The sequence below is a fragment of the Eptatretus burgeri genome, chromosome 3 (assembly GCF_056783735.1).
Source record: "Eptatretus burgeri isolate ZD-2024b chromosome 3, Ebu_testis_v1, whole genome shotgun sequence".
In the NCBI taxonomy this organism is placed as follows: Eukaryota; Metazoa; Chordata; class Myxini; order Myxiniformes; family Myxinidae; genus Eptatretus; species Eptatretus burgeri.
The window spans coordinates 38,126,355-38,140,564 of NC_140963.1; the positions used below are offsets into that span (position 1 = coordinate 38,126,355).

General features: G+C 48.0%; 1 long non-coding RNA gene and 2 other non-coding genes across 3 annotated transcripts in view; 1 reads left to right on the forward strand and 2 right to left on the reverse strand.

Moving 5' to 3' along the window:
• Positions 1-8,650: 8,650 nt before the first annotated feature.
• On the reverse strand, positions 8,651-8,980 carry LOC147029709 (Nuclear RNase P). The gene has a single exon (XR_015056757.1).
• A 557-nt stretch (positions 8,981-9,537) lies between these two features.
• Positions 9,538-9,609, reverse strand: TRNAE-UUC (transfer RNA glutamic acid (anticodon UUC)). Its single transcript has one exon. It is a non-coding gene; the product is annotated as a tRNA-Glu (tRNA).
• A 215-nt stretch (positions 9,610-9,824) lies between these two features.
• The window catches only part of LOC147029711 (uncharacterized), a 17,837-nt gene continuing 13,451 nt past the window's right edge, over positions 9,825-14,210 (forward strand). Inside the window, exons 1-2 of the long non-coding RNA XR_015056048.1 lie at positions 9,825-9,929; positions 13,572-13,732. This is a non-coding gene — a long non-coding RNA (uncharacterized LOC147029711). The remainder of the gene's footprint in view (positions 9,930-13,571; positions 13,733-14,210) is intronic.

The following is a 14,210-nucleotide window of genomic DNA, read 5'->3' on the forward strand; positions in this document are numbered from 1 at the left end:
GCCTTTGCAGCATTGAAGCTTGGCTGTCAACCGAAAGCAATCTTGGAAGGAATTTTCAATTTGTTCACGGTGCCAATGTGAACTCTACTCTTTTCATCCATGACCTTTTGAGACATCCTGTTCAGACAAACAAACAAATGGGTAAAAATAACCTCCATCCACCTCTGGTAACAGAGGTAAATATAAACTTCAACATAAAAACTTACAAATTGTTACAGCCACAGGTCCGTTTCGGTTGCCCGGTTCAAGTCCCATGGGTCGCGGCAAAGCAACCGCCAGTTAAGTCCACGACCGCGAGTAAGTTCCCAGGCCTATTTGCCACGTTGCACTGCTGGTGGGGCCATGGAATTAACCAGTTGCCACACTGATATAGGCTATGCCTCATCCGGGTAATTTGGCCAGGCAAACCGTGAGGTCACGTGACATGATATAAGCAGTTTGAACTGCACCGCAACTGCCCTACAACCAGCCTAAACCACCAAACGAAGCAGCCAGACGAGCAGAATTCACCCTGAGACCAGGTATCTACATATTAATATTGAAGGACCAATTTTGTGCTCCTAGCGGTTGCATCACGTTTTTATCGGTACTGTGACCTGAGAAGTTTTGACACGGTGTTTGTACGTCAAAGTAGACACGTGCACAAATCAGGGGACTTCTTGACAAGGAGTAGTGTACACCAAAAATGTCATGTACAAGGACGTTTTGTCGGCCTCATTTGGTAAGGCCATGGAGTACATCGACTAGGATCCGGCTCTTACAAGAGCCGCCACTGGTTGTCTTATTGGGCTCATGGAACGGAATCCGTCTGTGACGGGATTTCGGCTAGTATTTATTAAGAGCAAATGGCTCGGGGGAAGGAAACGAGAATGAAAGCAATGCACAAAAATAAATGATACAACCAACATTAAATGAAGCACTTGACATTTACCGACACATGCCCTTGATGCCAACGAATGATTGGGAGATTCTTTATTATTTAACTTCTCTGGGCCCTTCAGACACATTGCAAGAGATGGATATGAGGAAATTCACAAAACGTGAAGAATGTCGGGCAAACCCAGAGGAACAGTTTGGTTATGCCGACAGGCGATTTCAAAAATGAGTCCTCTATATTTTCATGTTATCCTCTGACCAATAGCAGGCCATCCTAACGATTGAATTATGGGAGCTTGGTTTACTTTTTCAACGTATGGTTGTGTGTGTGTGTGTATGTGTGTGTGTGTGTGTGTGTGTGTGTGTGTGTGTGTGTGTGTGTGTGTGTGTGTGTGTGTGTGTGTGTGTGTGTGTGTGTGTGTGTGTGTGTGTGTGTGTGTGTGTGTGTGTGTGTGTGTTAGAATTGCTTTGGAGCAGATAGAACTGTATAGAGTAGTATGGTCTGTGGACGGGCAGTTGGCCAATCTCAATGTATTAAGTATGGCATTGTTAGTTGAAGGATTGTCTTGTTTGTGCACCATTTGGAAGATGGTGCATGGTAATAATTGGGGTTTAACTTGAGGAAACTGTACGTGTAACCTCCTGTCATATTGTTACGAATTTGGAAGCCTTTTGCACACAGTCAGCAGTCCCATAGTTCAGTTATCTCGTTAAGTATATGTGGAAAGGAAGAATCTCTCCCCTATGTCTAATGGGTTAATTTCATGTGTGCGCTGTGGGTTTCTTTTATAGTCAGGTTTTTTACATCTTTAAATCTACCAACGCCAACAAAACCCTCACTTCACTCCTCCTTCCACTCTGCGGGCAAACAAGCGCTTCACACCACGGCGCCATAACGAATGCTTCTGACTACGGACGTGGGCGGAGCCCCCCTCGCCTCGGAGCTCTGACTCCGCCCCATCAAAGAAGAATGTCTCCCTATCGACACTGGCGAAGACAACAGGGCCTCTCTCGGGGGAGGAGCACCGACACGCCCCTCCTCCAATCGCGGCTGGCCACCACAACACCCGAAAACGCCCCGTCCAATCCGGAGGCGAGTTACCCAAGAGCGGATTCCTCCACCCCGCACGGGGGAGGGATAAGAAGGATCGCGAGCTGTATCCGGGGGGGGGGGGGACAGTAAAACCGCACGAGGCGGCCAGGTACCCGACCAAACTCGAACCCCCAGTTTGCCTATCCTCTGTGGCTGGAGGGTCCGAATAAAGGGCAGTTGGCGCCATTTCTTTTTGGATGCGTGTATCTGTCTGTGGCCAGTCTTATAACTGGAACTGCATAAGTGCCTTGCTTATTGTACATTGCATTTAGTCGGTTTAACCCTGCTCGGTGTCTCCCTCCCTGATTATTATTTGTAAAATAAACCCTCTTGTTAAATGTAACAGCTCGTTTTCTGTGCTTTCTCTCATTGGCCAAGCATGGTTCGGGTTTGAGTTATAGTGAGGCCGATTGTGCCGTAAATTGTTATTTGGGCCGACGCAGCTTTGGTAATTCCCGCTCGGTTACGCCGGATCCGAGTCGGGAACAGCGACTCGGTTCGGCCAAAGCCGGCCGAGGGTGTGGCTTCCCCGGTAGTTTAAATCGCGTAGTGACAGGTATTTTGGCTTAAGACGAATAACCCTACGCTACGCGGTTGAAATATTGGCGTCCACGTCCATTATGTGACCCGTTGACTTCGGAGTTATCTGGGGTGACGACCTTCAATTCTGGGTGTTTGGTGGGAGATGGCCCAACTGTTCCATCTGGCGGTCATTCCTCGCCCCTGAACCCGGCACAACAACAATATGACCAGGTGGGGACAGGGTGGCCATGGAAAGGCGAAGGGGAGGATTGAGGCAGCTCAATGGTCTCTGCCAGGCAAGGGAGAGGTGGGGTGGGGGGTGAGTTTCATTGACCCCTGGGGGTGTGGGTGGGAGTTTCATCGCCTCCTGAGGGGGAGGAGTTTGGAGCTCTCAGGGAGAGCTTGGTCTGAGGAGAGTGCAAGAGAGGATTTGGCATGATGGAAACTTGAGAAAGAGGAACGCTTTTGCCTGCTGCCGCCTCTTTGTGCCTCAGCCGTCTCATCTGGCTCGTTATGCCTGCCACGTTGCCATCCTCTCTCGACATGTCAAGGAGCTAAGGTCCACTCGGTTGCTCATTTCCTCCCCTTCCTCATCTGTGATTGAGTCTGGTGTGTGGTGCCATTGAAATTACAGTTTTCCTGTATGTAATTATCTGTTTGTTTATTGCATTCCCTTCCTTCTCTCCCAACCTGCCATATTCCTCCCATCGGATCAATCTTCTCCTAATGTTGTGTTGGGTTATAACCCCGTTTGTTGGTTTTACAAGAGCTAACGTTCTCGTGTCTCTCCTCGGTTCTCATGCGTGTAAGGCCACCATAATTTGAATGCAGTCTGAGGGAGTTTAAGGCAGTTCGGTCCCACCCATCCAGCGTCAGTGTGAATCGGCCTGGACACGACAATATTTTGGTAGTAATTGAATGATATTGTGAATCTTTCTAAGCTCAAGTCTGAACTTTCAAACCTCTCTCCCTCCTCAAAACCCTGGTGGCATCTAATCAAATCTGTTTCTGGTGTATGTTCTCCCTCCATCCCCTCCCTTACCTCAAATGGCCACACTGCTGACACCACACGTGAAAAGGCTGAATGCCTAAACTCGGTGTTTGCAGCTGAATCTTGTGTCCAAAACCCATCGCTTTCTCTACCCACGTTACCCAGTTGCACCCAACTGTCCCTGGACTCTGTATCCTTTTCTCCTGCCCAGGTGGAGAGCTTGCTGTCAAACCTCGATTCAGATTCTGCAACTGGTCCAGACGGCATCAGCCCACGTGTCCTAAAAACCTGCTCTTCTGCTCTTGCTCACCCTCTCTCTGTTTTATTCACCCTCTCATTTGCTCAAGGTCATCTGCCATCTACTTGGAAATCTGCAAACATTACTGCCCTGCATAAAAAGGTGCAAAAACAGATCCCTGCAACTACAGACCAATCAGCCTTCTCCCAATCATCAGCAAGGTTATGGAATCCATAATCACTTCAGACATTAAATCCTTCCTCTTCTCCAATGGCTTGATTTCCGATCATCAATTTGGTTTCAGACCAGGTCACTCTTCCCTGGATATGCTGCTTCTGCTCTCCCAACAATGGATGGAGGTCCTCAATGCCAGACATGAAATCCGAGCCGTATCCCTGGACATATTGTTACGGATTTGGAAGCCATTTGCACACAAACAGACAGCAGTCCCTAAGCTTAGTTATTTTGATAAGTATGTGTTTATAGTTAGAGTCCCCTACATGTGTGCTGCGAATTACTTTTTTAGTCAGGGTTTTTGCAATACAAATCGAGCCTCCAGCCAACCGAAACCATCACTCCTTCACTTCGCACATCGCGCCATTACACACGCGTGTCCAGCCACCTACATGGGCAGAGATTTCCATCGCCTCAGATCGAGACTCCGCCCAGAAAGGCAGGGGCGTGCCCCTTGTCCAATCACGCACAGAGGGCGACTTTCCCACGACACCCCAGCCAATGAGGGTTGAGATTGCCACAGAGGGCGACTTTCCCATGACACCCCGGCCAATAAGGGTTGAGATGCCTCAGATGGCGATTTTTCTCACGCCGCACAAGAAATGAATAAAGGAACGCCAGGCTCCGGAGCGCTGGTCTTGGGGGGGCCGCGGATCTTGGTGCTGGCTGGTTCGTCTGGTCTTGGGTCATCGTCATCTCTGGTCTTCTCCTTGGTCTTGGTTCGTTGGTGCGTGGCTGGTTGGAGAGTGTGGTCCATGGTGCTTGGTGCGGCGACGAAGGTGTGGGTTTGAGTCGCCCCCCTCGAACCAGCTTGTCTTGACCAGACCGCACGAGGTGGAAAGGTGCCCAACCGGCCCCATTTCTTTTGGGTGTGTGTATGTGTGTGTGTCGTTGGCGCCCGTCCTGTAAGTAGAATGGCTTGATTTCTGATCATCAATTTGGTTTCAGACCAGGTCACTCACTCTACCCTGGATATGTTGCTTCTGCTCCCCCAACAATGGATGGAGGTCCTCAATGCCAGACAGGAAATCTGAGCCGTATCCCTGCACATATCACGTGCATGGTATGGCACCCTGTCCTGCTCACCAAACTCTCTTCCTATGGTATCCAAGGCCATCTCCAGTCATGGCTCGCAGACTTCCTCTCCTGTCGCAGTCAATGTGTGGTCCGAAACGGAGTTCTTTCATCCCCTCTTCCTGTCCAGGCTGGAGTTCCTCAAGGTAGCGTTCTGGACCCTGTTCTTTTTTCTGGTTTTCATCAATGATCTCTCCGACTCTCTGGATAATCCTCTATATATCTTTGCTGATGACTCCACCCTCTGCCGTACCATCGGTCATCCCTCAGACCGGCAAGCAGCAGCTTCTTCGCTCACTGCAGATCTGGATAAAATGACAAACTGGTCCAACAAGTGGAACATGTCTTTGAATCCAGGCAAATCTCACACTCACTATGTTTCTCTGAAAGGACCGTTTAGAACCCCCCCCCCATCCACTTTCTCAACAATCGTCTGAAAGAAGTCCTTTCTTTCAAGCTTCTGGGTCTCACTATCTGCCATGACCTTTCCTGGGAAAGCCACATTGCGAACCACGCCTCCAAAGCCAGTCGCCGACTGGGAATCCTCCATCATGCAAAGTTCTTCCTCGGCCCTCCTGAGCTCCTGGCCACTTACAAAGCTTTCGTCTGCAGTCTGATGGAGTACTGCTCTCCCCTCTGGGCTGGTGCTCCTATCTCCCATCTTTCTCTGCTTCACGCTGTGGAAACCAAGGCCTTTCGGATCATTGGCATCTCCCGCAATGAGGCTGAGTCTTTGGGCCTCTCACTCTCTCACCGCAGGCTGGTCGGTGGTCTTTCTGTCTTCTACCGTCTTCTCTCCAGCCTCACCCCCCCCCCCCCGCTCTCTTCGATTTGTCCCCACTACATTTCCGCAGGACGCTCAAGGTGTCAACAACCCCCTTCTGGTAAAACTACCAGAATCATGAATCGCTGCTCACCTTCACTTTCATTCCTCTGTTTTTCCTGCCTTTGGAATAAACTCCCTCACTCTATTCAATCCCATTCTTCCCTCCAGGCCTTCAAAACAGCTGTTCACCACCACCTCTTATCCTCGATCTTTTCTTCCCCTGATAATCCACCCAAGCCCACCTCCTTCAAATTCCCTGCTTTCCTTCCTGAAAGTCCCTGTAATGTCCATCTTGTATTCCCCATGTTTCCTACCCCATCCCTCTCCCTTCCACAAATTTCCTAATGTCTCTCTTCCCCACTGTTTGTCTTTCCCACTCCCAGCCCCCCTTCCTGTGCATTGTGTGTTTTCTCTCATACGAGCGTCAACAAGGTATCCAAAAAAAAAAAAATTGAAACCACCAACCTTGCTTTCCTGATAGGTTTATACCTTGGAATACTTCCACAGCATTTATGGAATACACCCAACCGCCCCCCCCCCCACTCCCTCACCAAACACAAAAACAGATTCCCACAATGTATACACACACACAAAAAAAAATTGCCTTCATCACCTGCCCCACCTGTTCTTGCCACAGCCATTCAGAGGGCCTCACCACCATGGCTGATAAAATATTTGGCCAACAGGAGAAGGATTCTTCAAACAAACCGCATTGAATCACACTGCCACCAGATGTCCCCTAACACCAACAAATTAAAATTTGAATGAAGCGAACGATCTCCTTCGCTGACTACCAATTTGTATTGAAATTTTGACAGGTTAAAAAATCCCACTCCGACATGAACCTATCGAACGATGTGTGAGTGCTGGAGATCAACTCCAAAGATGTTGAGTGGAGACGTTCTGCGTACATGCTGTGACTCCTTGTGACGCGGTTTATGATCAATTAATTTGGCTTGCGTGCCATTTCTTTCTTCCCACTTTTGGTTTTAAGGAGAATTTGGTCATGCTGAAAGGTGATTTCACAGCTCAAGATCCTCGGTGACTGTGCTTGTAAATAAAACAGGTTGAATAAGCTATCAAAGGGGTTGGGGAACACAATAAATGAAGCAGTGAGGAGAAAGAAAATCCGATGGGAACAACGTATTTAATCCAGATGAAGAGTGATTATAGGCCGAGCTTAGTCTAACTTGACACGTGTAGATTTGTTCGGGGACATGACAGACAAAAGGAGGTGAATGTGAAGAGTTTTCCTTGAGATGCCTGCAAGACATACTTGGAGTATTGATGGACTTGCAAGTACTAATGGCTTGTGCTGTGACTGCAGTCAATGAGTTCTGCGACGAGAATGGCATGCATCACACCTGGGATGTCTCGTGCTGTGGCTGGAGTCAATGAGTACTGCGACTGGAATGGCATGCATCACACGTGGGATGTCTCATGTTGTGGCTGGAGTCAATGAGTACTGCGACTAGAATGGCATGCATCACACCTGGGATGTCTTGTGCTGTGGCTGGAATAGCTGGTCGTGGCATGTTCCAGTTGGGCTGACTGTGGGATTGAGCACTGCAGGTACAGACCTCATCCACCACTCTCGTGACTTCTCATTGGCACTTCTGTGCTGTCAGCTTATATGGTGGCCCAGTTGAAATTTTGCATGCTGATGCAACTCGGTCACATCACCAGGAAAAATCACAAAACTGTCCGTATATTTCTGCAAACGAAAACATTGAAACAAAAGTCGATTGCTGGAGCTTCACTCCAACTCACGGAGTGTCATGTGACCAAAGACAATGGTACGATAGCTCCCCTCTGGCGTGGGTGTTGAAAAAGGAAGTTCAACACAGGAGGAGGCCATCAAGCATTTCTGCCAATATACATGTTTCCCTCAATTCCCAATGCTTCCAGATACGACTTGATTCCAGTTTAAATCCTGTTTCCACAACCACTCTCCTTCCAGGGAGACAATTTCATGTATCAACTACTCTGAGTGAAAGACTCGTTCCTTGATGTTTGTAGGTTTTATGGTGGTATGATATGAGAATTTTCATGGGTTTTTGTCATTTGTGGATGCTATACAGTGTTAGGAAGTATGCAATGTTGCCAAAGGTTCAGCAATGTAGAAAAAGAAAGCACGAGCCACCTCCTATCGGATGTAAAAAAAACTCATATCAGAACAGCTGCACACACAAAGGCACAACAAGGTATGTCGAGTAATCCACTGGCACATCTTCAAAAGTCTCAATATCCCAGTCCCAGAAAACTCATGGAAACATGAACCAAAAGCGATAATTGAGAACAAGGAAGTAACGCTCATGTACGACCGGATGATCCCATCGAGCGTGAATATAGAATACAAAGCAATGTGACCGGATAAAGTACTTATATACAAAAAAGAAAAGGTATTGCTAATTGAGGTGGCAGTACCATTGATTTTGGACAAAACAATACAGAAAGCAAGAAGATGATGAAATACCAATATCTCAAAAAATAAGTGAAAAGATCCTGGAAGCTGAAGAGTGGAACCTAAATGGTACCAGCCATCATTGGAGCAATGGGAATGATGAAGAAGAACCTTTTCAGGGTTCTTAAAAACCATCCCTGGGACTATAAATACAAACGAGCTGCAGTTGGAAGCCGTCCGGGGCTCCGTGCGACGAACAAAACAGAGGAAAACTTCACTGGAGGACTGTTCCACGTTCTGAAACCTGCACGCAGCAGACAACAATCAACACACACAGTGACGTCACACATACGTGACGTCATACATACTCTTGGCCAAAAAAAAAAAAAGGTTGGGCCGGAGAGTAGTCTGAATTTGGTTATGATGCTGCTTGCACCATGCACCACCTCACGCATCGAGCTCAGCTCAGCCAGCCGTGAGCCTCTCCCAAACGCGGCGCGGCCGCATCAGCGGCGGGTCTGACGGGCATCGCGAGACCACCTGGGACCGCTTCCTGTGCGTGGCCGCGCCGGGCCACATGTTTCTCGTGGCATCACTCCCCACTTAGAGGGACACCCTGTTGGGGCGGCGATTTGGCTCTCGTCTCAGACCTTCCCTAGGGCAGCCAATCAGAAGCAACCAACGTGCCTGTATGTGACCCCATTCGTGAGCATTCCCGCCCAACCATTGGCTTGATCCTTTTGATTTCGTTTATATACCAGCTCCCCTTGCCCCATTCTAACATGTGTGGTGACCTCGAATGGCAGGCCGAACTTGATCGATGGATGTTTAGGACCAAATATAATATTAAAAGAGCGGTGCAACAGTGCAACTTTACTCATAAAGGATTTACACGTTTTAAAGTGAAATTGACGAAATTCTCTGTGGAACAACGCCGTGCTTATGCGAATTAGGCAGTGACGTACATGTCCGATGTTTTACCAGCACCGCATACTTGTCAAACCGATAGGAAATCTTTATTAAAGCCTAAAATAATCCTTCAAATTGTGGGTTTTTAATTTAACTTTTGCATTTGAGAACAACTTTCGACAGCACGTTGTGCACGAAGAAGAAGAACCTCCTTGTTGTGCTGGGAAAAAAACATCGTGACGGACTGGAGAGATTGATTTAAAACGTTGTTGTGAAATGAAAATATGGAAGTTACATATCCTATAACAATGAAATCAGTTAATTTCATTCTCCACATTTCTTTAAAAAGGAGGGAGAAAAAAAGAGAAGCTTCCCATACCGGGAATCGAACCCGGGCCGCCTGGGTGAAAACCAGGAATCCTAACCACTAGACCATATGGGATATATACTACAACAGTCGGAAAATACATTCAAAACTCTTTAAAACTGTTAAATATATATATATATATATATATATATATATATATATATATATATATATATATATATATATATATATATATATATATATACACACATGTCCAATTATATATACAATATACACACTGCACTGCACATTTAAATAAACTACAGACTTCTGTACTGTACATTCACGACTTAGTCGAGCGCTGGATAAGCCGGCCGATGTGTAACATGCAGTGTGATGTGATTCATTGAAGCAGAAGTACAGCGATGCACATTTGGCGGGAACCCCTTTCAAAGGTGAATGCAGTGACGTCATCCAGTTACAGCGAACCAGTCACTTCGCCGCCATCGATACAAATAACATGAATTCCCTTCAAGGAACTTCATCGCAGGAGGAGGCCATTCGGCTCATCACAGCCTGCGAAATGGTTGTTTGTCCTTGCGCAATCCCATGTACCATGCATGTGCAGTATATCCTAGAGGAAGTCCGGTATTGGGTCGGCTGGTGAAATCCTTGAGGGAGTCCGGTATTCGGTCGGTTGGTGACCTCCTTGAGGGAGTCCGGTATTAGGTCGGTTGGTGACCTCCTTGAGGGAGTCCGGTATTAGGTCGGTTGGTGACCTCCTTGAGGGAGTCCGGTATTTGGTCGGTTGGTGAACTCCTTGAGGGAGTCCGGTATTAGGTCGGTTGGTGACCTCCTTGAGGGAGTCCGGTATTAGATCGGCTGGTGAAATCCTTGAGGGAGTCCGATATTAGGTCGGCTGGTGAAATCCTTGAGGGAGTCCGGTATTCGGTCGGTTGGTGACCTCCTTGAGGGAGTCCGGTATTCGGTCGGTTGGTGACCTCCTTGAGGGAGTCCGGTATTAGGTCGGCTGGTGAAATCCTTGAGGGAGTCCGATATTAGGTCGGCTGGTGAAATCCTTGAGGGAGTCCGGTATTCGGTCGGTTGGTGACCTCCTTGAGGGAGTCCGGTATTAGGTCGGTTGGTGACCTCCTTGAGGGAGTCCGTTATTAGTACGGCTGGTGACCTCCTTGAGGGAGTCCGGTATTAGGTCGGTTGGTGACCTCCTTGAGGGAGTCCGGTATTAGTACGGCTGGTGAAATCCTTGAGGGAGTCCGGTATTAGATCGGCTGGTGACCTCCTTGAGGGAGTCCGGTATTAGATCGGTTGGTGACCTCCTTGAGGGAGTCCGGTATTAGGTCGGTTGGTGACCTCCTTGAGGGGGTCCGTTATTAGTACAGCTGGTGACCTCCTTGAGGGAGTCCGATATTCGGTCGGTTGGTGACCTCCTTGAGGGAGTCCATTATTAGTACGGCTGGTGACCTCCTTGAGGGAGTCCGGTATTAGGTCGGTTGGTGACCTCCTTGAGGGAGTCCGGTATTAGGTCGGTTGGTGACCTCCTTGAGGGAGTCCGTTATTAGTACGGCTGGTGACCTCCTTGAGGGAGTCCGGTATTAGGTCGGTTGGTGACCTCCTTGAGGGAGTCCGGTATTAGTACGGCTGGTGAAATCCTTGAGGAAGTCCGGTATTAGGTTGGCTGGTGAAATCCTTGAGGGAGTCCGGTATTAGGTCGGCTGGTGACCTCCTTGAGGGAGTCCGGTATTAGATCGGCTGGTGACCTCCTTGAGGGAGTCCGGTATTAGTACGGCTGGTGAAATCCTTGAGGAAGTCCGGTATTAGGTCGGCTGGTGAAATCCTTGAGGGAGTCCGGTATTAGGTCGGCTGGTGACCTCCTTGAGGGAGTCCGGTATTAGATCGGTTGGTGACCTCCTTGAGGGAGTCCGGTATTAGGTCGGCTGGTGACCTCCTTGAGGGAGTCCGGTATTAGATCGGTTGGTGACCTCCTTGAGGGAGTCCAGTATTCGGTCGGTTGGTGACCTCCTTGAGGGAGTCCGGTATTAGATCGGTTGGTGACCTCCTTGAGGGAGTCCAGTATTCGGTCGGTTGGTGACCTCCTTGAGGGAGTCCGGTATTAGGTCGGTTGGTGACCTCCTTGAGGGAGTCCGGTATTAGATCGGTTGGTGACCTCCTTGAGGGAGTCCGGTATTAGGTCGGCTGGTGACCTCCTTGAGGGAGTCCGTTATTAGTACGGCTGGTGACCTCCTTGAGGGAGTCCAGTATTCGGTCGGTTGGTGACCTCCTTGAGGGAGTCCGGTATTAGGTCGGTTGGTGACCTCCTTGAGGGAGTCCGTTATTAGTACGGCTGGTGACCTCCTTGAGGGAGTCCAGTATTCGGTCGGTTGGTGACCTCCTTGAGGGAGTCCGGTATTAGGTCGGTTGGTGACCTCCTTGAGGGAGTCCGTTATTAGTACGGCTGGTGACCTCCTTGAGGGAGTCCGGTATTAGGTCGGTTGGTGACCTCCTTGAGGGAGTCCGGTATTAGATCGGTTGGTGACCTCCTTGAGGGAGTCCGGTATTAGGTCGGTTGGTGACCTCCTTGAGGGAGTCCATTATTAGTACGGCTGGTGACCTCCTTGAGGGAGTCCGGTATTCGGTCGGTTGGTGACCTCCTTGAGGGAGTCCGGTATTAGGTCGGTTGGTGACCTCCTTGAGGGAGTCCGTTATTAGTACGGCTGGTGACCTCCTTGAGGGAGTCCGGTATTAGGTCGGTTGGTGACCTCCTTGAGGGAGTCCGGTATTAGGTCGGTTGGTGACCTCCTTGAGGGAGTCCGTTATTAGTACGGCTGGTGACCTCCTTGAGGGAGTCCGGTATTAGGTCGGTTGGTGACCTCCTTGAGGGAGTCCGGTATTCGGTTGGCTGCTGCTTGTGCAGACACCTCTTTGGTGGAACATTTTTTTCTCTGCTCAGACTTCACCAATGCCGAGTCATTTCTTTCATATTTTCTTGCACATTGTGGGGTCTTCAGCTGCCCGTCTGTATCAGATTGCCCCTGCAAGTTCTTGAGCATTTTCAATGCATCACCCTTTGGCTGGGGATTGTTGGGGCACAACAAATCCTACCGCATAACTTTGATCAAGGAGTGAGCTTATTCTTCGTGGTTATGCACTTCATTTTAATTGTGATTACTTCACACCTTTCATGCATACCTGTCCCTGAGATTTTTCGAAAGAAAACCTCGTGATTTATGGAATGAAGATACGTCAATTTCATTCCATCGATATTGAAATGCAGCATCAAAGTTGCTCTGATAGTTTTGGCCTGTTCATACCCGAGCAGCTTTGAATGCATCCATGCACTTGGTGTGATAGCATCTCACCCTGCAAACGGAGCAGAACTTCTTGCTGGTTCGACTGTTATATTTTATTTATTTATTGTCTGCACTGTTGAGGCTCGTGTGAGAGCCAACACACAGAACATACAATAAGGGGAGCATGAGACAAGAGGGGTGGGAGAGGAAAGGGGAAAAAAAAAACGTGTGGAACAGAGACATGAGTTGTTGAAAGGAGAGGGATGGGGCGGGGTACATGGTGTAAACAAGATATGGCCACTACAGGGACTTTCAGGTCCTTACATGATGGGGACTGTCAGGAAGGAAAGCAGGGAATTTGAAGATGGGTTTGGGGTGGATTAACGGGGGTAGAAAAGATCGAGGATTTGGATGGAAAATGATAGGTGGTGGTGGTGAACAACTGTTTTGAAGACCTGTAGGGAAGAGTGGGATTGAAGAGATTGTGGGAGTTTGTTCCAAAGGTGGGGAAAAAGAGGAATGAAAGAGTGAAGGTGAGCGGTGAGTCTTGATTTTGGTAGTTTTACCAGAAGGGGATTGCTGGCGGACCTTGAGTGCCCTGCAGAAATATGGGGGGGGGGGGAGGATATATATCAGACAGAGCAGGGGCGGGGGGCGAAGCCGGAGAGGAGAGGAGATGGTAAAAGACAGAAAGACCACCGACCTGCCTGCAGTGAGAGAGTGAGAGGCCCAAAGACTCAGCCTCGTCGCGGGAGATAACAATGATCCTAAATGCCTTGGTTTCCACAGCATGAAGCCGAGAAAGGTGAGAGGCAGGAGCACCAGCCCAGAGGGAGAACAGTACTCCATCAGGCTGCGGACCTAATACCAGACTCCCGCAAGGAGTTCACCAGCCGATCGAATACCGGACTCCCTCAATACAAGGACATCATACGTCGCCAGGGGAAAAGGTATTGCATTTCGGTCCGTTTGTCTGTCTGGTTGTTTGTTTGTAAGATTGACAAAATTTTCACCCATGGGAGCGACTACTCATGTAGAATGGTTCAATGATAATTATGATGTCAGAGGTCATGTGGTGTGGCAGGCATGTTAGAAAAAAAGGAAAAACCTTGGACCTCTGTATCTCTGAAACCGCACCTACTACAAAAATTGAAACTTAGCACATGGTAGGTACTCTTCATGGGGAATAAGTGATTTTTACCTTCGCATTCTGCGAAAGGTTATGTTTTGGTCGGCGTGTATTTACTTACATATATATATATATATATATATATATATATATATATATATATATATAAATATAAATATATATATATATATATATAAATATATATATATATATATATATAAATATAAATATAAATATATATATATATAAATATAAATATATATATATATATATATATATATATATATATATATATATAT